We start from the raw sequence: 23,937 nt of genomic DNA on the forward strand, positions 1-23,937 counted from the left end.
CTCAAGCGTGAGTAGTCAGTCTGTCCTGCCTTCACAAAAAGGAGCGCCCCTTTTCCCTATTTTATTCACGAGAAAAATACCGTCATAGGTTAACGTGCTTTTGTAAATCTAACAATAGGGATGAACGATGACAAGGTTCCTGAAGAGTTCCCTGAAGGATTGCCGGATGTTCCAGAGGAGCTCCTGGCAGCCTTGCATGAAGCCCCGTCTGGTTAGTATATCCCACTCTGTTAACCCTGGCAGCCGGGAAGCTGAGCTTTTGCTTCCTGTAGGCATGTGCTGTATCCTGGACAGGCAGAAGCACTCAGTCAGAGTCTTGCTGCAGGCCCACTCCATTTCACAGCTCCTGCAGGGAGCCCTAGAGATGGTCCAGCACAGCCTCTGCTGGCAGCTGTGCTTCCAGATGACTGCCAGGGGCTTCTCCAGCTGCTGCTGCAGCTGTAGCATTCCTGGCCAGGGCTGCTCTGTGCAGACATTGGCATCCAGATGTTGGGCAAAGGCCAGTGCTGAATTTGGGTTGGCCACACGCTCAGCACAGCATGGAGGCAGCAATGACATCAGAGCAAGCCTTGGCTGCCCCTTGCAAAGCTCAGGCTCAGGGACGGCTTGAAGCTGGAGTCCAAGGGTGAGGGGGAACCTGAAGGTACTCCTTCTGTGGGTCATTTGGTTGATTAAGTCTTGGCTGCTTTGGGTCTGCACTTCTTGTTGCACTGCAGAAAATCCAGCTGTCGATTCCTCCTGTCTTGGGGGGGACAGCGGCCTCGTCAGCGCCGCTTGCCGGAATGCCCAGGCCATGGTACCGTGCTTGTGCTGAGGGGCAGTGGCTTCTGGTTAATGTGTGCAATGGTTTTTTTTTCTGAAGAGACAGATTCTGAGACTGCGCCGGAGACCTTAGCAGTGGAAGAAAGTGACACTGTGCCAGGCTCACATGAAAAAAGAGAACCAATAGAGGACACCAGGACACTTGCTGAGCCTGAGGAATATTCAGGTGAGTGCTTGCTAGATGCTGTCTTGGGCAAAGAGCAGCATTTCTGCTGTATCCCTGCAGTGCTCTGCATGGGTGAATTGCAGGTGCCCAGCACGCAGCCCGGGCCTGCAGCCCGGAGGAGTAGATGGGGCAGTGCTGCTCCCTGGCACACCCTGGGCTCTTGTGCATGAGAGCTTGATGGGATCCCTCTTGGTCCCTGATGCTAAGACACCAGAGCCAGAGGAAGCCATCTCTGAAGACAGCATCAGATGTCAGTTCTGATCCACTAGCAGTGCCAGTCCTTGGGCATCTGAAGCACACTGTGGGGTTATGCCTAGTGCAGAGCACAAACGCTGACTCTTGCATTGTCTCTTCTCCTGCCAGGTCATCCGCTGGGCAAAAAGCCCAGACTGCTGGACACCGTGACCCGAGCAAGTACTACATCCTAGTAGGGACAGTAGCAGCCTCAGCTTTGCTTCTGCTTGGGGCAGTGTCTGGCTATCTAGTCATGCATCAGCTGCTGAAGAGAGACAGGTGAGTTATTAATTGCTGCCATTGGGAAGGAAGTCTTTGCAGCATGCAGGAGCGCCCAGGCGGCTCCTAGCAGGGCTCTGAGGAAACTGTGCTCCAAATTCCTATCTGTGAGGAGTCTTCTTGGAAATCTGTTTCTACAGGAGGAGCCAGGAGGACAAAGAGGCAACAGGACAGGACTGGGACTCTTCCTGGGAAAGCTGTGGTCAGCCTAGAGGTGAAGCAGAGTCAGGAGAAGGAGCAGGAAGCGGCGAGAGAGCCCAAGGCAACGGGTTCAGGGACAGCTGCCGCCTGTTTCCTGAGCTCTTTGCAGCAGAGCTCGCCCAGCTGTACAAGAACATGAGCGCAGACCCGTCACCTCTGCCCACCTGCTCCTTCTGTGCTCTGGCTGACAACGCCTCTTCACGGGACCACTGGATTTCCCTGGAGTCACCTCAGCCCACAGCATCCTCTTGCCCCTCCTACCAATACCTGCAGGACTACTATCTCTTAGAGGATGATGATTAGTGATAGTGATAGCCATAAATAGTGATAGTGATAGCCATAAATAGTGATAGTGGTAGTGATTCTTTTAGTGATAGTGATAGGGACACTTGATATTAGAGGGTGGTGGTTGTTTTAATGATAGTGATAGTTAATATTAGAGGATAGTGATGGTTTTAATGATAGCGTTAGTTAATATTAGGGGATAGTGATTGTTTCAATGATAGCGTTACTTGATATTAGAGGAGGGTGATTGTATTAGTGATAGTGATAGTCATAAATAGTGATAGTGGTAGTGATTCTTTTAGTGCTAGTGATAGGCATACTTGATATTAGAGGGTGGTGGTTGTTTTAATGATAGCGATAGTTAAGATTAGAGGATAGTGATGGTTTTAATGATAGCGTTATTTGATATTAGAGGACAGTGATTGTATTAGCGATAGTGATAGTTAATATTGGAGGATGGTGATTGTTTTTGTGATAGTGGTACATTTAGTGGTAGTGATACTTGGTATTAGCAGACAATGATTGTTTTCTTGATCTTGATAAATAAATATTTTTCCAAAAGCAGTAAGTTCTTGCCTGCTGCGGCTGTTTCTGTTGGGGCAGAATGCACAGAGCTGGGAGCAGGGCTGGGGCTGTGACAGGAGCTCTGAGAAACTTGCACTGCAGTGCAGGAGCTGCTTGTGCCACCTCAGCCTGCTTTCCCAGCAGTGGCCGTTCACAAAGCTTTCCTGCATCAGCACGGGGACACGCTGGCTAGCAGCGACGTGCAGAAACTTCTCTGGGAGCTCATTTGGGATGCTGGCCTGAATCAGGAAGGTCTGGGCAGAGAGGGAAAGATGTTCTGCGAGGGATGGCTGTCCAGCAGTGAGCACATCAAGGAGAGCCGAGGTGGTGACTTAGGTCGTGGCAGTCCCTCCCCGAAGAGCTTCAAGAGAGGAGCATCAAGGAGCGGAGAGCTGGAGCCGGGCTGTGTGAGAGGGGAAGGAATGTCCTATCAATCACAGGAGCCTTCTTAAAAATTAGATGGATAACAGCGACTATAATTATAATAAAAATTACAGTCTTGTTGCACGCAGTATGGGAAAAAAGCCCAGAGCTGGAATGCAACAGAGAACTTTTGTGGAGGATTTTGTGAACAGCTGGCTAGTTGACAAAGGTCACACTGATATAATACCGTTAGTTAAGCAAGAAGGAGATGAGGATAGGAGTCAGCAGTCAGTGTCCAAAGCTGGCAAGGGCACTGTGCCCTTGGTGCAACATCAGGATGGGGGAGAGGATCGTTAGTTAGAAATATGAAGAAAAGATGTGGACAGCTGCAACATAGTAGCCACAAGAATGCTAAGGTAGGCGTAGTTAGCTGATAAGTAACTAACCAAGAATGAGCTCGCCTTTTGCAATATGTGTTGGCCTCATTAGCACCAATATAAATGTGTGTGGCTATCAATAAAGTTTTGAGATTTGCTGATCACTCATATTGAGTGCCGCATTTCTTCCGCCGATTACCACAAACTTTGATGTGATCTTTTGCTTGAGCGAGTGTGGCAGTTGCAGGCTCCTTTATTCCTGTTTTTGGACTTGACTTAACTTTTAGTTCAGGGAGATTAAGACTCAGGCAATATAGATGGGGGTATTTCCTGCTGGATTTCTGAAGTGATGGAATGTAGGAAGGCCTTCCAGGTGGAAAGAAGTGACGGAGTGCCTGTCTCAGATGAAGAAAGCGAGGCACTGCAAGAAACCAGCATGCCAGGCAACTGCTGTCCTGGGCTCACGAGTCCGACTGACGGTGGTCCTGCAGGCCTTTGCCCATGCCTGCTCCAGCTGGGCCATCTGCAGCCAAAGCTGGAGGTGTGAGTGCAGCAAAGCTGCTGTCCAAGGAACGCAGCACAGCTGCTGTTGAGGCTGACTGTTGCCTGCAGTGTGTGGGGAGGATATTGCCAGCAGCAATTGCCAGAGAGATGCTTGAAGGCATCTCTGGACAGTGGGCTTTTGGGGGGGTCCTTCTACTTCTTGCTCGGGTGGTAAAGACTGTCCCAAGACAATGCTCTTCCCTTTGAAGTGATGAAGAGGAAGCACTGAGCTCCTCAGCCTTGTTCCTCTCCTCTGCTCTCCACAGCAGCTCCAGCTGCGCCTCTGCGCTGTCTCTCATGGGCCTGTCTGAGATAGCAGCAGCTCTGAGATAGCCACCTCCTGAGAGGGCAGCCCAAGGCTCTGTTCAGAAGAGAGCTGTGCCTCAAGCCTTGAAGCAAGCCTGACAAACTCTTCTCATATAGACACCCACACTTGCAGCCTTCCAGATGCACAACTGAGAGCTGTGGGACATATGCATGCTCATGCCCTGCAGTGCCCTTTCTGAAATGCCTCGGCTGCTTCTGAGGGAGCTGACATGCCACTGCAGCAGGTAAAGAGCTCTGGATTCAATGGGGTCCGGCAAAAAGCGTGCCTGGCATTTGCCTTGTGTGTTGCTCTGTCCAGTGGCCAGTGCCTTGGTTTGCCACCTCATCCCTGCTCTCTGCCACTGGGGCCGGGAGGGGCGGGCCCGGGGCTGTGGGGCTGTGCCGGCCCCGCTTCCCGGGCCGCAGCTCCAGCTGCCGCCGCTGCCTGGGAGCGGCCCCGCTCCAGCGCCAGGGCCGAGGCGCCGGTGCCGGGCCCCATTGGCCGCTGTCGTGCCGCCGCAGGAGAGCTCCCCGCCGTGTCCCGGCTGCAGAGAGCGGCTGCCGGGGCGGTTCGCCTGGGAGTCTGAAGCGAGCATGGCCCAGGGAGCGGAGCCGAGAAATAGAGACCGAAGAGACAGGGGCAGGAAGCAGAACGGAGAGACAAGGGGAGCAAAAGAGAGCCAGGGAACGGGGCCGGAGCTGCGGGAAGGGGCTGCAGGGACAGAGGAAGAGACGCAGAATGAGCAGGAGGGAGCAGGAGAGAGCGAACGCTGGGCTGGGGCGGGATGGAGACTGTTGAAGAGGCTTTGGAGGGACAACAAAATAGAGAGCCAGTGGCAAAGAACAGGGCTATAGCGGGCAAGCAAGGGACTGGCAAGTGGCTAGAGCAACACACAAGGAGAAGCCCAGGGGCAGTTTTTGTATGCACTCCAGTAAAGCCCGAGGTGTTTTCCTGCTGCAGTGGTCGCTGCGAGCCAGCGGCAGCAGCTGGGGCTGAGGCCCGGCAAGCGGGGCCGGCACAGCCCCGCAGCCCCGTGCCCGCCCCTCAGGGCCCCGTGCGCAATGGCGGCAGCAGGGGACGAGGAGGCCGCGGGCTGCGGGCAGCGCTGCCGCCCCGCCGGGCCACACGCCGCGGGCGGCTTCAGCAGCAGCACAGGAGCTCTGGGGACACTGGTGCCACAGCTGGTGACGGGCCGCCGAGCAGCACAGTGGCGCGGAGCGCGGTAAGGGAGAGCCTGGGCGTGTGGCCCCTCAAGGCACAAAGGAGGGCCGTGTTCATCGGTGCCTCCCCTCGGGCAGGAATGGAGGGCCCGAGATGGCGCTCAGAGCCAAGGCCGAGGCAGCTGGGCAGCCTGCCTGGGTCCTACGTAGGAAGGAGATGTCACCAAAACACCCTCCAGCCTGCTCTGGCCCTCTGCTCATCACGGGCTGCGGCCTTCATGGTGGGCAGTGATGTGTGCTTGATTCCAGAGGATGCCATGGGCCGAGTTTCTGCAGCTTGTCAGCTGCATAGGACCCTTAGGAGCCTTGGAGAGAGACCCGAGGGGTGGAAATCTGTCAGTGCCTCTTTGCTTGTAGCTGGAAACACCTGGGGCTTAAGTGGAGCTTCAGGGACAAGTGTACCAAAGGTGCTCTAGAAGGCTGTCCAAGAGCTTCTGAGCGTAGGTGGCCTGGCACACATAAGTCATGCATATTTATTTGCCAGAAGAGCTGCTCGGCTAAAAGGCCAGCAGTGTTACCTGATATCTGCAGCAACCAAGACATTTGTGTGTGTCCCGTGGCGGTGCCTGATGGTGTCCGAGGACAAGGCAGAGGGAGCTCAGGGGCTCTGGATGACTGCTTGAGGGATCTGGGGCGCATGTGGTATTTTCTTCCGCCACGTGCAGTGAGCCAGACCCAGGAAGGCTCTAGAGGTGAATAGGCGGCAGCCTGGCATTCCCAGCAACAGTGTGGGAGTTTGAGCGTGGGTTACTCTACAGGACAGCAGGCCTGATGGTGGCACATGGGCTACATCTGCCTCAAAGGGAAAAAGGCTCTTGGCTCCAGAGTTAGCAGGGCTCCTTGAGAGAGCTTTAAGTAGCATTGGAAGTGGAAAAGGGAGTAAACCAGGCTGACGGGGGAGATGCGTCAGCACTGCACAGCCATGTTTGCGTGACAGTGGAGGATGGAAGCAGTGCTGCCATCAAAGGTCATGAAACTGTAGCAGAAGTCATGGGAAAAGCAGGTTTTTGCCACAATTCTTTCAGACAAAAATACTAGCAAAGAAACACTCTTGAATTTGGGCTTTTTACAGCAGCCTTCATCCAGGTCTTCTTCTAGGGAATTTCTGAGGAATAAGACATGAGTGCCTCTGCATTCCCATGCACAATGCTGCCTCCAAAATACTCCAGCCCTTCTCCATTTGGCTCCTTCCATTCCTGTGCAGAAGAAGGAAATTCAGTAGAGGGGAGGTGCAGGAATTCACAGGCAACGTGGGTGTACACTGGGGCCTTCACAGCCATCACTTTGTTCTGAGGTCACAGAGCTCTGTTTGATGTCACGTTCCAGAGCCCCACTGTGCTCTTCAGTGCTCGCTCTGGGCAACACTGCAGCAGCAGCAGCAGCAGCAGCAGCAGCAGCAGCAGCAGCAGCAGCAGCAGCAGCAGCAGCAGCAGCAGCAGCAGCAGAGTGTTGCTAGCAGGGGGGATCATGGTCCTGAGCCGCTACCTCCTGCTGCTCTTTCTCGTGGCCCTGCCAGCCCAGAATGCCCAGAGTGCTCCAGCAGCTGGGCAGGGAGCAGGTAGGCAGGCAGGGGCCAGCACACAGGCCTGGCTGGCAGCAGCGGGGCCGGGAGCAGGGATGGCTGAGCCAGGAAGGCAGCACGGGGCAGGCAGAGGAGGAGAGGCTCCAGGGGAGGTGTGAGGGGCTGCAGCTGCTTTAGGGTGCAGCATGGAGAGAGCTTCCGAAGGAGCAAGGATGTGGGGAGGGTCGGGTCAGGCCCGGAAGCTCAGCACCAGTTCTCCATCACTCAGCAGTGGCTGTCCGTCCCTCCGCTCTGGTTGTCCAGCCTTCTGGCCCGGCTCCAGGGCTGACCCGCACACAGATCGTGTGGGCACGCCACGGCTTTTCCCTTCATGTGGGAGCTGCCAGCTCAGTGTCCCAAGGGCAGCCAGACCCCCCTGCAGCTGTGAGGATGCAGACCTGCCTGAGCGTGCCCTAGCAGTGCCTTCCACATCCAGGCCTTGAGGTGTGCCCATGAGGGCAGTGCACGTGATGGTAACTTCTTGTGGGTGTTTGGTTGTAGTTGTGCACACAGAGAGTGCTCTTTCAGCCCCTGAGCGAGGGGAAGATACTGTGCTGACTCCGAGCTGGTACCTCAAGCGTGAGTAGTCAGTCTGTCCTGCCTTCACAAAAAGGAGCGCCCCTTTTCCCTATTTTATTCATGAGAAAAATACCGTCATAGGTTAACGTGCTTTTGTAAATCTAACAATAGGGATGAACGATGACAAGGTTCCTGAAGAGTTCCCTGAAGGATTGCCGGATGTTCCAGAGGAGCTCCTGGCAGCCTTGCATGAAGCCCCGTCTGGTTAGTATATCCCACTCTGTTAACCCTGGCAGCCGGGAAGCTGAGCTTTTGCTTCCTGTAGGCATGTGCTGTATCCTGGACAGGCAGAAGCACTCAGTCAGAGTCTTGCTGCAGGCCCACTCCATTTCACAGCTCCTGCAGGGAGCCCTAGAGATGGTCCAGCACAGCCTCTGCTGGCAGCTGTGCTTCCAGATGACTGCCAGGGGCTTCTCCAGCTGCTGCTGCAGCTGTAGCATTCCTGGCCAGGGCTGCTCTGTGCAGACATTGGCATCCAGATGTTGGGCAAAGGCCAGTGCTGAATTTGGGTTGGCCACACGCTCAGCACCGCATGGAGGCAGCAATGACATCAGAGCAAGCCTTGGCTGCCCCTTGCAAAGCTCAGGCTCAGGGACGGCTTGAAGCTGGAGTCCAAGGGTGAGGGGGAACCTGAAGGTACTCCTTCTGTGGGTCATTTGGTTGATTAAGTCTTGGCTGCTTTGGGTCTGCACTTCTTGTTGCACTGCAGAAAATCCAGCTGTCGATTCCTCCTGTCTTGGGGGGGACAGCGGCCTCGTCAGCGCCGCTTGCCGGAATGCCCAGGCCATGGTACCGTGCTTGTGCTGAGGGGCAGTGGCTTCTGGTTAATGTGTGCAATGGTTTTTTTTTCTGAAGAGACAGATTCTGAGACTGCGCCGGAGACCTTAGCAGTGGAAGAAAGTGACACTGTGCCAGGCTCACATGAAAAAAGAGAACCAATAGAGGACACCAGGACACTTGCTGAGCCTGAGGAATATTCAGGTGAGTGCTTGCTAGATGCTGTCTTGGGCAAAGAGCAGCATTTCTGCTGTATCCCTGCAGTGCTCTGCATGGGTGAATTGCAGGTGCCCAGCACGCAGCCCGGGCCTGCAGCCCGGAGGACTAGATGGGGCAGTGCTGCTCCCTGGCACACACTGGCCTCTTGTGCATGAGAGCTCGACGGGATCCCTCTTGGTCCCTGATGCTAAGACACCAGAGCCAGAGGAAGCCATCTCTGAAGACAGCATCAGATGTCAGTTCTGATCCACTAGCAGTGCCAGTCCTTGGGCATCTGAAGCACACTGTGGGGTTATGCCTAGTGCAGAGCACAAACGCTGACTCTTGCATTGTCTCTTCTCCTGCCAGGGTCATCCGCTGGGCAAAAAGCCCAGACTGCTGGACACCGTGACCCGAGCAAGTACTACATCCTAGTAGGGACAGTAGCAGCCTCAGCTTTGCTTCTGCTTGGGGCAGTGTCTGGCTATCTAGTCATGCATCAGCTGCTGAAGAGAGACAGGTGAGTTATTAATTGCTGCCATTGGGAAGGAAGTCTTTGCAGCATGCAGGAGCGCCCAGGCGGCTCCTAGCAGGGCTCTGAGGAAACTGTGCTCCAAATTCCTATCTGTGAGGAGTCTTCTTGGAAATCTGTTTCTACAGGAGGAGCCAGGAGGACAAAGAGGCAACAGGACAGGACTGGGACTCTTCCTGGGAAAGCTGTGGTCAGCCTAGAGGTGAAGCAGAGTCAGGAGAAGGAGCAGGAAGCGGCGAGAGAGCCCAAGGCAACGGGTTCAGGGACAGCTGCCGCCTGTTTCCTGAGCTCTTTGCAGCAGAGCTCGCCCAGCTGTACAAGAACATGAGCGCAGACCCGTCACCTCTGCCCACCTGCTCCTTCTGTGCTCTGGCTGACAACGCCTCTTCACGGGACCACTGGATTTCCCTGGAGTCACCTCAGCCCACAGCATCCTCTTGCCCCTCCTACCAATACCTGCAGGACTACTATCTCTTAGAGGATGATGATTAGTGATAGTGATAGATGATTAGTGATAGTGATAGCCATAAATAGTGATAGTGATAGCCATAAATAGTGATAGTGGTAGTGATTCTTTTAGTGATAGTGATAGGGACACTTGATATTAGAGGGTGGTGGTTGTTTTAATGATAGTGATAGTTAATATTAGAGGATAGTGATGGTTTTAATGATAGCGTTAGTTAATATTAGGGGATAGTGATGGTTTCAATGATAGCGTTACTTGATATTAGAGGAGGGTGATTGTATTAGTGATAGTGATAGTCATAAATAGTGATAGTGGTAGTGATTCTTTTAGTGCTAGTGATAGGCATACTTGATATTAGAGGGTGGTGGTTGTTTTAATGATAGCGATAGTTAAGATTAGAGGATAGTGATGGTTTTAATGATAGCGTTATTTGATATTAGAGGACAGTGATTGTATTAGCGATAGTGATAGTTAATATTGGAGGATGGTGATTGTTTTTGTGATAGTGGTACATTTAGTGGTAGTGATACTTGGTATTAGCAGACAATGATTGTTTTCTTGATCTTGATAAATAAATATTTTTCCAAAAGCAGTAAGTTCTTGCCTGCTGCGGCTGTTTCTGTTGGGGCAGAATGCACAGAGCTGGGAGCAGGGCTGGGGCTGTGACAGGAGCTCTGAGAAACTTGCACTGCAGTGCAGGAGCTGCTTGTGCCACCTCAGCCTGCTTTCCCAGCAGTGGCCGTTCACAAAGCTTTCCTGCACCAGCACGGGGACACGCTGGCTAGCAGCGACATGCAGAAACTTCTCTGGGAGCTCATTTGGGATGCTGGCCTGAATCAGGAAGGTCTGGGCAGAGAGGGAAAGATGTTCTGCGAGGGATGGCTGTCCAGCAGTGAGCACATCAAGGAGAGCCGAGGTGGTGACTTAGGTCGTGGCAGTCCCTCCCCGAAGAGCTTCAAGAGAGGAGCATCAAGGAGCGGAGAGCTGGAGCCGGGCTGTGTGAGAGGGGAAGGAATGTCCTATCAATCACAGGAGCCTTCTTAAAAATTAGATGGATAACAGCGACTATAATTATAATAAAAATTACAGTCTTGTTGCACGCAGTATGGGAAAAAAGCCCAGAGCTGGAATGCAACAGAGAACTTTTGTGGAGGATTTTGTGAACAGCTGGCTAGTTGACAAAGGTCACACTGATATAATACCGTTAGTTAAGCAAGAAGGAGATGAGGATAGGAGTCAGCAGTCAGTGTCCAAAGCTGGCAAGGGCACTGTGCCCTTGGTGCAACATCAGGATGGGGGAGAGGATCGTTAGTTAGAAATATGAAGAAAAGATGTGGACAGCTGCAACATAGTAGCCACAAGAATGCTAAGGTAGGCGTAGTTAGCTGATAAGTAACTAACCAAGAATGAGCTCGCCTTTTGCAATATGTGTTGGCCTCATTAGCACCAATATAAATGTGTGTGGCTATCAATAAAGTTTTGAGATTTGCTGATCACTCATATTGAGTGCCGCATTTCTTCCGCCGATTACCACAAACTTTGATGTGATCTTTTGCTTGAGCGAGTGTGGCAGTTGCAGGCTCCTTTATTCCTGTTTTTGGACTTGACTTAACTTTTAGTTCAGGGAGATTAAGACTCAGGCAATATAGATGGGGGTATTTCCTGCTGGATTTCTGAAGTGATGGAATGTAGGAAGGCCTTCCAGGTGGAAAGAAGTGACGGAGTGCCTGTCTCAGATGAAGAAAGCGAGGCACTGCAAGAAACCAGCATGCCAGGCAACTGCTGTCCTGGGCTCACGAGTCCGACTGACGGTGGTCCTGCAGGCCTTTGCCCATGCCTGCTCCAGCTGGGCCATCTGCAGCCAAAGCTGGAGGTGTGAGTGCAGCAAAGCTGCTGTCCAAGGAACGCAGCACAGCTGCTGTTGAGGCTGACTGTTGCCTGCAGTGTGTGGGGAGGATATTGCCAGCAGCAATTGCCAGAGAGATGCTTGAAGGCATCTCTGGACAGTGGGCTTTTGGGGGGGTCCTTCTACTTCTTGCTCGGGTGGTAAAGACTGTCCCAAGACAATGCTCTTCCCTTTGAAGTGATGAAGAGGAAGCACTGAGCTCCTCAGCCTTGTTCCTCTCCTCTGCTCTCCACAGCAGCTCCAGCTGCGCCTCTGCGCTGTCTCTCATGGGCCTGTCTGAGATAGCAGCAGCTCTGAGATAGCCACCTCCTGAGAGGGCAGCCCAAGGCTCTGTTCAGAAGAGAGCTGTGCCTCAAGCCTTGAAGCAAGCCTGACAAACTCTTCTCATATAGACACCCACACTTGCAGCCTTCCAGATGCACAACTGAGAGCTGTGGGACATATGCATGCTCATGCCCTGCAGTGCCCTTTCTGAAATGCCTCGGCTGCTTCTGAGGGAGCTGACATGCCACTGCAGCAGCAAAAGAGCTCTGGATTCAATGGGGTCCGGCAAAAAGCGTGCCTGGCATTTGCCTTGTGTGTTGCTCTGTCCAGTGGCCAGTGCCTTGGTTTGCCACCTCATCCCTGCTCTCTGCCACTGGGGCCGGGAGGGGCGGGCCCGGGGCTGTGGGGCTGTGCCGGCCCCGCTTCCCGGGCCACAGCTCCAGCTGCCGCCGCTGCCTGGGAGCGGCCCCGCTCCAGCGCCAGGGCCGAGGCGCCGGTGCCGGGCCCCATTGGCCGCTGTCGTGCCGCCGCAGGAGAGCTCCCCGCCGTGTCCCGGCTGCAGAGAGCGGCTGCCGGGGCGGTTCGCCTGGGAGTCTGAAGCGAGCATGGCCCAGGGAGCGGAGCCGAGAAATAGAGACCCAAGAGACAGGGGCAGGAAGCAGAACGGAGAGACAAGGGGAGCAAAAGAGGGCCGGGGAACGGGGCCGGAGCTGCGGGAAGGGGCTGCAGGGACAGAGGAAGAGACGCAGAATGAGCAGGAGGGAGCAGGAGAGAGCGAACGCTGGGCTGGGGCGGGATGGAGACTGTTGAAGAGGCTTTGGAGGGACAACAAAATAGAGAGCCAGTGGCAAAGAACAGGGCTATAGCGGGCAAGCAAGGGACTGGCAAGTGGCTAGAGCAACACACAAGGAGAAGCCCAGGGGCAGTTTTTGTATGCACTCCAGTAAAGCCCGAGGTGTTTTCCTGCTGCAGTGGTCGCTGCGAGCCAGCAGCAGCAGCTGGGGCTGAGGCCCGGCAAGCGGGGCCGGCACAGCCCCGCAGCCCCGTGCCCGCCCCTCAGGGCCCCGTGCGCAATGGCGGCAGCAGGGGACGAGGAGGCCGCGGGCTGCGGGCAGCGCTGCCGCCCCGCCGGGCCACACGCCGCGGGCGGCTTCAGCAGCAGCACAGGAGCTCTGGGGACACTGGTGCCACAGCTGGTGACGGGCCGCCAAGCAGCACAGTGGTGCGGAGCGCGGTAAGGGAGACCCTGGGCGTGTGGCCCCTTAAGGCACAAAGGAGGGCCGTGTTCATCGGTGCCTCCCCTCGGGCAGGAATGGAGGGCCCGAGATGGCGCTCAGAGCCAAGGCCGAGGCAGCTGGGCAGCCTGCCTGGGTGCTACGTAGGAAGGAGATGTCACCAAAACACCCTCCAGCCTGCTCTGGCCCTCTGCTCATCACGGGCTGCGGCCTTCATGGTGGGCAGTGATGTGTGCTTGATTCCAGAGGATGCCATGGGCCGAGTTTCTGCAGCTTGTCAGCTGCATAGGACCCTTAGGAGCCTTGGAGAGAGACCCGAGGGGTGGAAATCTGTCAGTGCCTCTTTGCTTGTAGCTGGAAACACCTGGGGCTTAAGTGGAGCTTCAGGGACAAGTGTACCAAAGGTGCTCTAGAAGGCTGTCCAAGAGCTTCTGAGCGTAGGTGGCCTGGCACACATAAGTCATGCATATTTATTTGCCAGAAGAGCTGCTCGGCTAAAAGGCCAGCAGTGTTACCTGATATCTGCAGCAACCAAGACATTTGTGTGTGTCCCGTGGCGGTGCCTGATGGTGTCCGAGGACAAGGCAGAGGGAGCTCAGGGGCTCTGGATGACTGCTTGAGGGATCTGGGCCGCATGTGGTATTTTCTTCCGCCACGTGCAGTGAGCCAGACCCAGGAAGGCTCTAGAGGTGAATAGGCGGCAGCCTGGCATTCCCAGCAACAGTGTGGGAGTTTGAGCGTGGGTTACTCTACAGGACAGCAGGCCTGATGGTGGCACATGGGCTACATCTGCCTCAAAGGGAAAAAGGCTCTTGGCTCCAGAGTTAGCAGGGCTCCTTGAGAGAGCTTTAAGTAGCATTGGAAGTGGAAAAGGGAGTAAACCAGGCTGACGGGGGAGATGCGTCAGCACTGCACAGCCATGTTTGCGTGACAGTGGAGGATGGAAGCAGTGCTGCCATCAAAGGTCATGAAACTGTAGCAGAAGTCATGGGAAAAGCAGGTTTTTGCCACAATTCTTTCAGACAAAAATACTAGCAAAGAAACACTCTTGAATTTGGGCTTTTTACAGCAGCCTTCATCCAGGTCTTCTTCTAGGGAATTTCTGAGGAATAAGACATGAGTGCCTCTGCATTCCCATGCACAATGCTGCCTCCAAAATACTCCAGCCCTTCTCCATTTGGCTCCTTCCATTCCTGTGCAGAAGAAGGAAATTCAGTAGAGGGGAGGTGCAGGAATTCACAGGCAACGTGGGCGTACATTGGGGCCTTCACAGCCATCACTTTGTTCTGAGGTCACAGAGCTCTGTTTGATGTCACGTTCCAGAGCCCCACTGTGCTCTTCAGTGCTCGCTCTGGGCAACACTGCAGCAGCAGCAGCAGCAGCAGCAGCAGCAGCAGCAGCAGCAGAGTGTTGCTAGCAGGGGGGATCATGGTCCTGAGCCGCTACCTCCTGCTGCTCTTTCTCGTGGCCCTGCCAGCCCAGAATGCCCAGAGTGCTCCAGCAGCTGGGCAGGGAGCAGGTAGGCAGGCAGGGGCCAGCACACAGGCCTGGCTGGCAGCAGCGGGGCCGGGAGCAGGGATGGCTGAGCCAGGAAGGCAGCACGGGGCAGGCAGAGGGGGAGAGGCTCCAGGGGAGGTGTGAGGGGCTGCAGCTGCTTTAGGGTGCAGCATGGAGAGAGCTTCCGAAGGAGCAAGGATGTGGGGAGGGTCGGGTCAGGCCCGGAAGCTCAGCACCAGTTCTCCATCCCTCAGCAGTGGCTGTCCGTCCCTCCGCTCTGGTTGTCCAGCCTTCTGGCCCGGCTCCAGGGCTGACCCGCACACAGATCGTGTGGGCACGCCACGGCTTTTCCCTTCATGTGGGAGCTGCCAGCTCAGTGTCCCAAGGGCAGCCAGACCCCCCTGCAGCTGTGAGGATGCAGACCTGCCTGAGCGTGCCCTAGCAGTGCCTTCCACATCCAGGCCTTGAGGTGTGCCCATGAGGGCAGTGCACGTGATGGTAACTTCTTGTGGGTGTTTGGTTGTAGTTGTGCACACAGAGAGTGCTCTTTCAGCCCCTGAGCGAGGGGAAGATACTGTGCTGACTCCGAGCTGGTACCTCAAGCGTGAGTAGTCAGTCTGTCCTGCCTTCACAAAAAGGAGCGCCCCTTTTCCCTATTTTATTCACGAGAAAAATACCGTCATAGGTTAACGTGCTTTTGTAAATCTAACAATAGGGATGAACGATGACAAGGTTCCTGAAGAGTTCCCTGAAGGATTGCCGGATGTTCCAGAGGAGCTCCTGGCAGCCTTGCATGAAGCCCCGTCTGGTTAGTATATCCCACTCTGTTAACCCTGGCAGCCGGGAAGCTGAGCTTTTGCTTCCTGTAGGCATGTGCTGTATCCTGGACAGGCAGAAGCACTCAGTCAGAGTCTTGCTGCAGGCCCACTCCATTTCACAGCTCCTGCAGGGAGCCCTAGAGATGGTCCAGCACAGCCTCTGCTGGCAGCTGTGCTTCCAGATGACTGCCAGGGGCTTCTCCAGCTGCTGCTGCAGCTGTAGCATTCCTGGCCAGGGCTGCTCTGTGCAGACATTGGCATCCAGATGTTGGGCAAAGGCCAGTGCTGAATTTGGGTTGGCCACACGCTCAGCACAGCATGGAGGCAGCAATGACATCAGAGCAAGCCTTGGCTGCCCCTTGCAAAGCTCAGGCTCAGGGACGGCTTGAAGCTGGAGTCCAAGGGTGAGGGGGAACCTGAAGGTACTCCTTCTGTGGGTCATTTGGTTGATTAAGTCTTGGCTGCTTTGGGTCTGCACTTCTTGTTGCACTGCAGAAAATCCAGCTGTCGATTCCTCCTGTCTTGGGGGGGACAGCGGCCTCGTCAGCGCCGCTTGCCGGAATGCCCAGGCCATGGTACCGTGCTTGTGCTGAGGGGCAGTGGCTTCTGGTTAATGTGTGCAATGGTTTTTTTTTCTGAAGAGACAGATTCTGAGACTGCGCCGGAGACCTTAGCAGTGGAAGAAAGTGACACTGTGCCAGGCTCACATGAAAAAAGAGAACCAATAGAGGACACCAGGACACTTGCTGAGCCTGAGGAATATTCAGGTGAGTGCTTGCTAGATGCTGTCTTGGGCAAAGAGCAGCATTTCTGCTGTATCCCTGCAGTGCTCTGCATGGGTGAATTGCAGGTGCCCAGCACGCAGCCCGGGCCTGCAGCCCGGAGGAGTAGATGGGGCAGTGCTGCTCCCTGGCACACCCTGGGCTCTTGTGCATGAGAGCTTGATGGGATCCCTCTTGGTCCCTGATGCTAAGACACCAGAGCCAGAGGAAGCCATCTCTGAAGACAGCATCAGATGTCAGTTCTGATCCACTAGCAGTGCCAGTCCTTGGGCATCTGAAGCACACTGTGGGGTTATGCCTAGTGCAGAGCACAAACGCTGACTCTTGCATTGTCTCTTCTCCTGCCAGGGTCATCCGCTGGGCAAAAAGCCCAGACTGCTGGACACCGTGACCCGAGCAAGTACTACATCCTAGTAGGGACAGTAGCAGCCTCAGCTTTGCTTCTGCTTGGGGCAGTGTCTGGCTATCTAGTCATGCATCAGCTGCTGAAGAGAGACAGGTGAGTTATTAATTGCTGCCATTGGGAAGGAAGTCTTTGCAGCATGCAGGAGCGCCCAGGCGGCTCCTAGCAGGGCTCTGAGGAAACTGTGCTCCAAATTCCTATCTGTGAGGAGTCTTCTTGGAAATCTGTTTCTACAGGAGGAGCCAGGAGGACAAAGAGGCAACAGGACAGGACTGGGACTCTTCCTGGGAAAGCTGTGGTCAGCCTAGAGGTGAAGCAGAGTCAGGAGAAGGAGCAGGAAGCGGCGAGAGAGCCCAAGGCAACGGGTTCAGGGACAGCTGCCGCCTGTTTCCTGAGCTCTTTGCAGCAGAGCTCGCCCAGCTGTACAAGAACATGAGCGCAGACCCGTCACCTCTGCCCACCTGCTCCTTCTGTGCTCTGGCTGACAACGCCTCTTCACGGGACCACTGGATTTCCCTGGAGTCACCTCAGCCCACAGCATCCTCTTGCCCCTCCTACCAATACCTGCAGGACTACTATCTCTTAGAGGATGATGATTAGTGATAGTGATAGATGATTAGTGATAGTGATAGCCATAAATAGTGATAGTGATAGCCATAAATAGTGATAGTGGTAGTGATTCTTTTAGTGATAGTGATAGGGACACTTGATATTAGAGGGTGGTGGTTGTTTTAATGATAGTGATAGTTAATATTAGAGGATAGTGATGGTTTTAATGATAGCGTTAGTTAATATTAGGGGATAGTGATTGTTTCAATGATAGCGTTACTTGATATTAGAGGAGGGTGATTGTATTAGTGATAGTGATAGTCATAAATAGTGATAGTGGTAGTGATTCTTTTAGTGCTAGTGATAGGCATACTTGATATTAGAGGGTGGTGGTTGTTTTAATGATAGCGATAGTTAAGATTAGAGGATAGTGATGGTTTTAATGATAGCGTTATTTGATATTAGAGGACAGTGATTGTATTAGCGATAGTGATAGTTAATATTGGAGGATGGTGATTGTTTTTGTGATAGTGGTACATTTAGTGGTAGTGATACTTGGTATTAGCAGACAATGATTGTTTTCTTGATCTTGATAAATAAATATTTTTCCAAAAGCAGTAAGTTCTTGCCTGCTGCGGCTGTTTCTGTTGGGGCAGAATGCACAGAGCTGGGAGCAGGGCTGGGGCTGTGACAGGAGCTCTGAGAAACTTGCACTGCAGTGCAGGAGCTGCTTGTGCCACCTCAGCCTGCTTTCCCAGCAGTGGCCGTTCACAAAGCTTTCCTGCACCAGCACGGGGACACGCTGGCTAGCAGCGACATGCAGAAACTTCTCTGGGAGCTCATTTGGGATGCTGGCCTGAATCAGGAAGGTCTGGGCAGAGAGGGAAAGATGTTCTGCGAGGGATGGCTGTCCAGCAGTGAGCACATCAAGGAGAGCCGAGGTGGTGACTTAGGTCGTGGCAGTCCCTCCCCGAAGAGCTTCAAGAGAGGAGCATCAAGGAGCGGAGAGCTGGAGCCGGGCTGTGTGAGAGGGGAAGGAATGTCCTATCAATCACAGGAGCCTTCTTAAAAATTAGATGGATAACAGCGACTATAATTATAATAAAAATTACAGTCTTGTTGCACGCAGTATGGGAAAAAAGCCCAGAGCTGGAATGCAACAGAGAACTTTTGTGGAGGATTTTGTGAACAGCTGGCTAGTTGACAAAGGTCACACTGATATAATACCGTTAGTTAAGCAAGAAGGAGATGAGGATAGGAGTCAGCAGTCAGTGTCCAAAGCTGGCAAGGGCACTGTGCCCTTGGTGCAACATCAGGATGGGGGAGAGGATCGTTAGTTAGAAATATGAAGAAAAGATGTGGACAGCTGCAACATAGTAGCCACAAGAATGCTAAGGTAGGCGTAGTTAGCTGATAAGTAACTAACCAAGAATGAGCTCGCCTTTTGCAATATGTGTTGGCCTCATTAGCACCAATATAAATGTGTGTGGCTATCAATAAAGTTTTGAGATTTGCTGATCACTCATATTGAGTGCCGCATTTCTTCCGCCGATTACCACAAACTTTGATGTGATCTTTTGCTTGAGCGAGTGTGGCAGTTGCAGGCTCCTTTATTCCTGTTTTTGGACTTGACTTAACTTTTAGTTCAGGGAGATTAAGACTCAGGCAATATAGATGGGGGTATTTCCTGCTGGATTTCTGAAGTGATGGAATGTAGGAAGGCCTTCCAGGTGGAAAGAAGTGACGGAGTGCCTGTCTCAGATGAAGAAAGCGAGGCACTGCAAGAAACCAGCATGCCAGGCAACTGCTGTCCTGGGCTCACGAGTCCGACTGACGGTGGTCCTGCAGGCCTTTGCCCATGCCTGCTCCAGCTGGGCCATCTGCAGCCAAAGCTGGAGGTGTGAGTGCAGCAAAGCTGCTGTCCAAGGAACGCAGCACAGCTGCTGTTGAGGCTGACTGTTGCCTGCAGTGTGTGGGGAGGATATTGCCAGCAGCAATTGCCAGAGAGATGCTTGAAGGCATCTCTGGACAGTGGGCTTTTGGGGGGGTCCTTCTACTTCTTGCTCGGGTGGTAAAGACTGTCCCAAGACAATGCTCTTCCCTTTGAAGTGATGAAGAGGAAGCACTGAGCTCCTCAGCCTTGTTCCTCTCCTCTGCTCTCCACAGCAGCTCCAGCTGCGCCTCTGCGCTGTCTCTCATGGGCCTCTCTGAGATAGCAGCAGCTCTGAGATAGCCACCTCCTGAGAGGGCAGCCCAAGGCTCTGTTCAGAAGAGAGCTGTGCCTCAAGCCTTGAAGCAAGCCTGGCAAACTCTTCTCATATAGACACCCACACTTGCAGCCTTCCAGATGCACAACTGAGAGCTGTGGGACATATGCATGCTCATGCCCTGCAGTGCCCTTTCTGAAATGCCTCGGCTGCTTCTGAGGGAGCTGACATGCCACTGCAGCAGCAAAAGAGCTCTGGATTCAATGGGGTCCGGCAAAAAGCGTGCCTGGCATTTGCCTTGTGTGTTGCTCTGTCCAGTGGCCAGTGCCTTGGTTTGCCACCTCATCCCTGCTCTCTGCCACTGGGGCCGGGAGGGGCGGGCCCGGGGCTGTGGGGCTGTGCCGGCCCCGCTTCCCGGGCCGCAGCTCCAGCTGCCGCCGCTGCCTGGGAGCGGCCCCGCACCGGCGCCAGGGCCGAGGCGCCGGTGCCGGGCCCCATTGGCCGCTGTCGTGCCGCCGCAGGAGAGCTCCCCGCCGTGTCCCGGCTGCAGAGAGCGGCTGCCGGGGCGGTTCGCCTGGGAGTCTGAAGCGAGCATGGCCCAGGGAGCGGAGCCGAGAAATAGAGACCGAAGAGACAGGGGCAGGAAGCAGAACGGAGAGACAAGGGGAGCAAAAGAGGGCCGGGGAACGGGGCCAGAGCTGCGGGAAGGGGCTGCAGGGACAGAGGAAGAGACGCAGAATGAGCAGGAGGGAGCAGGAGAGAGCGAACGCTGGGCTGGGGCGGGATGGAGACTGTTGAAGAGGCTTTGGAGGGACAACAAAATAGAGAGCCAGTGGCAAAGAACAGGGCTATAGCGGGCAAGCAAGGGACTGGCAAGTGGCTAGAGCAACACACAAGGAGAAGCCCAGGGGCAGTTTTTGTATGCACTCCAGTAAAGCCCGAGGTGTTTTCCTGCTGCAGTGGTCGCTGCCAGCCAGCGGCAGCAGCTGGGGCTGAGGCCCGGCAAGCGGGGCCGGCACAGCCCCGCAGCCCCGTGCCCGCCCCTCAGGGCCCCGTGCGCAATGGCGGCAGCAGGGGACGAGGAGGCCGCGGGCTGCGGGCAGCGCTGCCGCCCCGCCGGGCCACACGCCGCGGGCGGCTTCAGCAGCAGCACAGGAGCTCTGGGGACACTGGTGCCACAGCTGGTGACGGGCCGCCAAGCAGCACAGTGGCGCGGAGCGCGGTAAGGGAGAGCCTGGGCGTGTGGCCCCTTAAGGCACAAAGGAGGGCCGTGTTCATCGGTGCCTCCCCTCGGGCAGGAATGGAGGGCCCGAGATGGCGCTCAGAGCCAAGGCCGAGGCAGCTGGGCAGCCTGCCTGGGTCCTACGTAGGAAGGAGATGTCACCAAAACACCCTCCAGCCTGCTCTGGCCCTCTGCTCATCACGGGCTGCGGCCTTCATGGTGGGCAGTGATGTGTGCTTGATTCCAGAGGATGCCATGGGCCGAGTTTCTGCAGCTTGTCAGCTGCATAGGACCCTTAGGAGCCTTGGAGAGAGACCCGAGGGGTGGAAATCTGTCAGTGCCTCTTTGCTTGTAGCTGGAAACACCTGGGGCTTAAGTGGAGCTTCAGGGACAAGTGTACCAAAGGTGCTCTAGAAGGCTGTCCAAGAGCTTCTGAGCGTAGGTGGCCTGGCACACATAAGTCATGCATATTTATTTGCCAGAAGAGCTGCTCGGCTAAAAGGCCAGCAGTGTTACCTGATATCTGCAGCAACCAAGACATTTGTGTGTGTCCCGTGGCGGTGCCTGATGGTGTCCGAGGACAAGGCAGAGGGAGCTCAGGGGCTCTGGATGACTGCTTGAGGGATCTGGGCCGCATGTGGTATTTTCTTCCGCCACGTGCAGTGAGCCAGACCCAGGAAGGCTCTAGAGGTGAATAGGCGGCAGCCTGGCATTCCCAGCAACAGTGTGGGAGTTTGAGCGTGGGTTACTCTACAGGACAGCAGGCCTGATGGTGGCACATGGGCTACATCTGCCTCAAAGGGAAAAAGGCTCTTGGCTCCAGAGTTAGCAGGGCTCCTTGAGAGAGCTTTAAGTAGCATTGGAAGTGGAAAAGGGAGTAAACCAGGCTGACGGGGGAGATGCGTCAGCACTGCACAGCCATGTTTGCGTGACAGTGGAGGATGGAAGCAGTGCTGCCATCAAAGGTCATGAAACTGTAGCAGAAGTCATGGGAAAAGCAGGTTTTTGCCACAATTCTTTCAGACCAAAATACTAGCAAAGAAACACTCTTGAATTTGGGCTTTTTACAGCAGCCTTCATCCAGGTCTTCTTCTAGGGAATTTCTGAGGAATAAGACATGAGTGCCTCTGCATTCCCATGCACAATGCTGCCTCCAAAATACTCCAGCCCTTCTCCATTTGGCTCCTTCCATTCCTGTGCAGAAGAAGGAAATTCAGTAGAGGGGAGGTGCAGGAATTCACAGGCAACGTGGGCGTACATTGGGGCCTTCACAGCCATCACTTTGTTCTGAGGTCACAGAGCTCTGTTTGATGTCAGGTTCCAGAGCCCCACTGTGCTCTTCAGTGCTCGCTCTGGGCAACACTGCAGCAGCAGCAGCAGCAGCAGCAGCAGCAGCAGCAGCAGCAGCAGCAGAGTGTTGCTAGCAGGGGGGATCATGGTCCTGAGCCGCTACCTCCTGCTGCTCTTTCTCGTGGCCCTGCCAGCCCAGAATGCCCAGAGTGCTCCAGCAGCTGGGCAGGGAGCAGGTAGGCAGGCAGGGGCCAGCACACAGGCCTGGCTGGCAGCAGCGGGGCCAGGAGCAGGGATGGCTGAGCCAGGAAGGCAGCACGGGGCAGGCAGAGGGGGAGAGGCTCCAGGGGAGGTGTGAGGGGCTGCAGCTGCTTTAGGGTGCAGCATGGAGAGAGCTTCCGAAGGAGCAAGGATGTGGGGAGGGTCGGGTCAGGCCCGGAAGCTCAGCACCAGTTCTCCATCCCTCAGCAGTGGCTGTCCGTCCCTCCGCTCTGGTTGTCCAGCCTTCTGGCCCGGCTCCAGGGCTGACCCGCACACAGATCGTGTGGGCACGCCACGGCTTTTCCCTTCATGTGGGAGCTGCCAGCTCAGTGTCCCAAGGGCAGCCAGACCCCCCTGCAGCTGTGAGGATGCAGACCTGCCTGAGCGTGCCCTAGCAGTGCCTCCCACATCCAGGCCTTGAGGTGTGCCCATGAGGGCAGTGCACGTGATGGTAACTTCTTGTGGGTGTTTGGTTGTAGTTGTGCACACAGAGAGTGCTCTTTCAGCCCCTGAGCGAGGGGAAGATACTGTGCTGACTCCGAGCTGGTACCTCAAGCGTGAGTAGTCAGTCTGTCCTGCCTTCACAAAAAGGAGCGCCCCTTTTCCCTATTTTATTCACGAGAAAAATACCGTCATAGGTTAACGTGCTTTTGTAAATCTAACAATAGGGATGAACGATGACAAGGTTCCTGAAGAGTTCCCTGAAGGATTGCCGGATGTTCCAGAGGAGCTCCTGGCAGCCTTGCATGAAGCCCCGTCTGGTTAGTATATCCCACTCTGTTAACCCTGGCAGCCGGGAAGCTGAGCTTTTGCTTCCTGTAGGCATGTGCTGTATCCTGGACAGGCAGAAGCACTCAGTCAGAGTCTTGCTGCAGGCCCACTCCATTTCACAGCTCCTGCAGGGAGCCCTAGAGATGGTCCAGCACAGCCTCTGCTGGCAGCTGTGCTTCCAGATGACTGCCAGGGGCTTCTCCAGCTGCTGCTGCAGCTGTAGCATTCCTGGCCAGGGCTGCTCTGTGCAGACATTGGCATCCAGATGTTGGGCAAAGGCCAGTGCTGAATTTGGGTTGGCCACACGCTCAGCACCGCATGGAGGCAGCAATGACATCAGAGCAAGCCTTGGCTGCCCCTTGCAAAGCTCAGGCTCAGGGACGGCTTGAAGCTGGAGTCCAAGGGTGAGGGGGAACCTGAAGGTACTCCTTCTGTGGGTCATTTGGTTGATTAAGTCTTGGCTGCTTTGGGTCTGCACTTCTTGTTGCACTGCAGAAAATCCAGCTGTCGATTCCTCCTGTCTGGGGGGGGACAGCGGCCTCGTCAGCGCCGCTTGCCGGAATGCCCAGGCCATGGTACCGTGCTTGTGCTGAGGGGCAGTGGCTTCTGGTTAATGTGTGCAATGGTTTTTTTTTCTGAAGAGACAGATTCTGAGACTGCGCCGGAGACCTTAGCAGTGGAAGAAAGTGACACTGTGCCAGGCTCACATGAAAAAAGAGAACCAATAGAGGACACCAGGACACTTGCTGAGCCTGAGGAATATTCAGGTGAGTGCTTGCTAGATGCTGTCTTGGGCAAAGAGCAGCATTTCTGCTGTATCCCTGCAGTGCTCTGCATGGGTGAATTGCAGGTGCCCAGCACGCAGCCCGGGCCTGCAGCCCGGAGGAGTAGATGGGGCAGTGCTGCTCCCTGGCACACCCTGGGCTCTTGTGCATGAGAGCTTGATGGGATCCCTCTTGGTCCCTGATGCTAAGACACCAGAGCCAGAGGAAGCCATCTCTGAAGACAGCATCAGATGTCAGTTCTGATCCACTAGCAGTGCCAGTCCTTGGGCATCTGAAGCACACTGTGGGGTTATGCCTAGTGCAGAGCACAAACGCTGACTCTTGCATTGTCTCTTCTCCTGCCAGGGTCATCCGCTGGGCAAAAAGCCCAGACTGCTGGACACCGTGACCCGAGCAAGTACTACATCCTAGTAGGGACAGTAGCAGCCTCAGCTTTGCTTCTGCTTGGGGCAGTGTCTGGCTATCTAGTCATG

The 23,937-nt window shown here is 54.9% G+C and overlaps 1 protein-coding gene across 1 annotated transcript in view; it reads left to right on the plus strand.

Moving 5' to 3' along the window:
• Positions 1–23,937, plus strand: part of LOC135290251 (zinc finger protein 541-like) — a 310,832-nt gene that overhangs the window by 180,859 nt on the left and 106,036 nt on the right. The window lies entirely within an intron of this gene.

The sequence above is a fragment of the Passer domesticus genome, chromosome Z, assembly GCF_036417665.1.
Source record: "Passer domesticus isolate bPasDom1 chromosome Z, bPasDom1.hap1, whole genome shotgun sequence".
NCBI lineage: Eukaryota > Metazoa > Chordata > Aves > Passeriformes > Passeridae > Passer > Passer domesticus.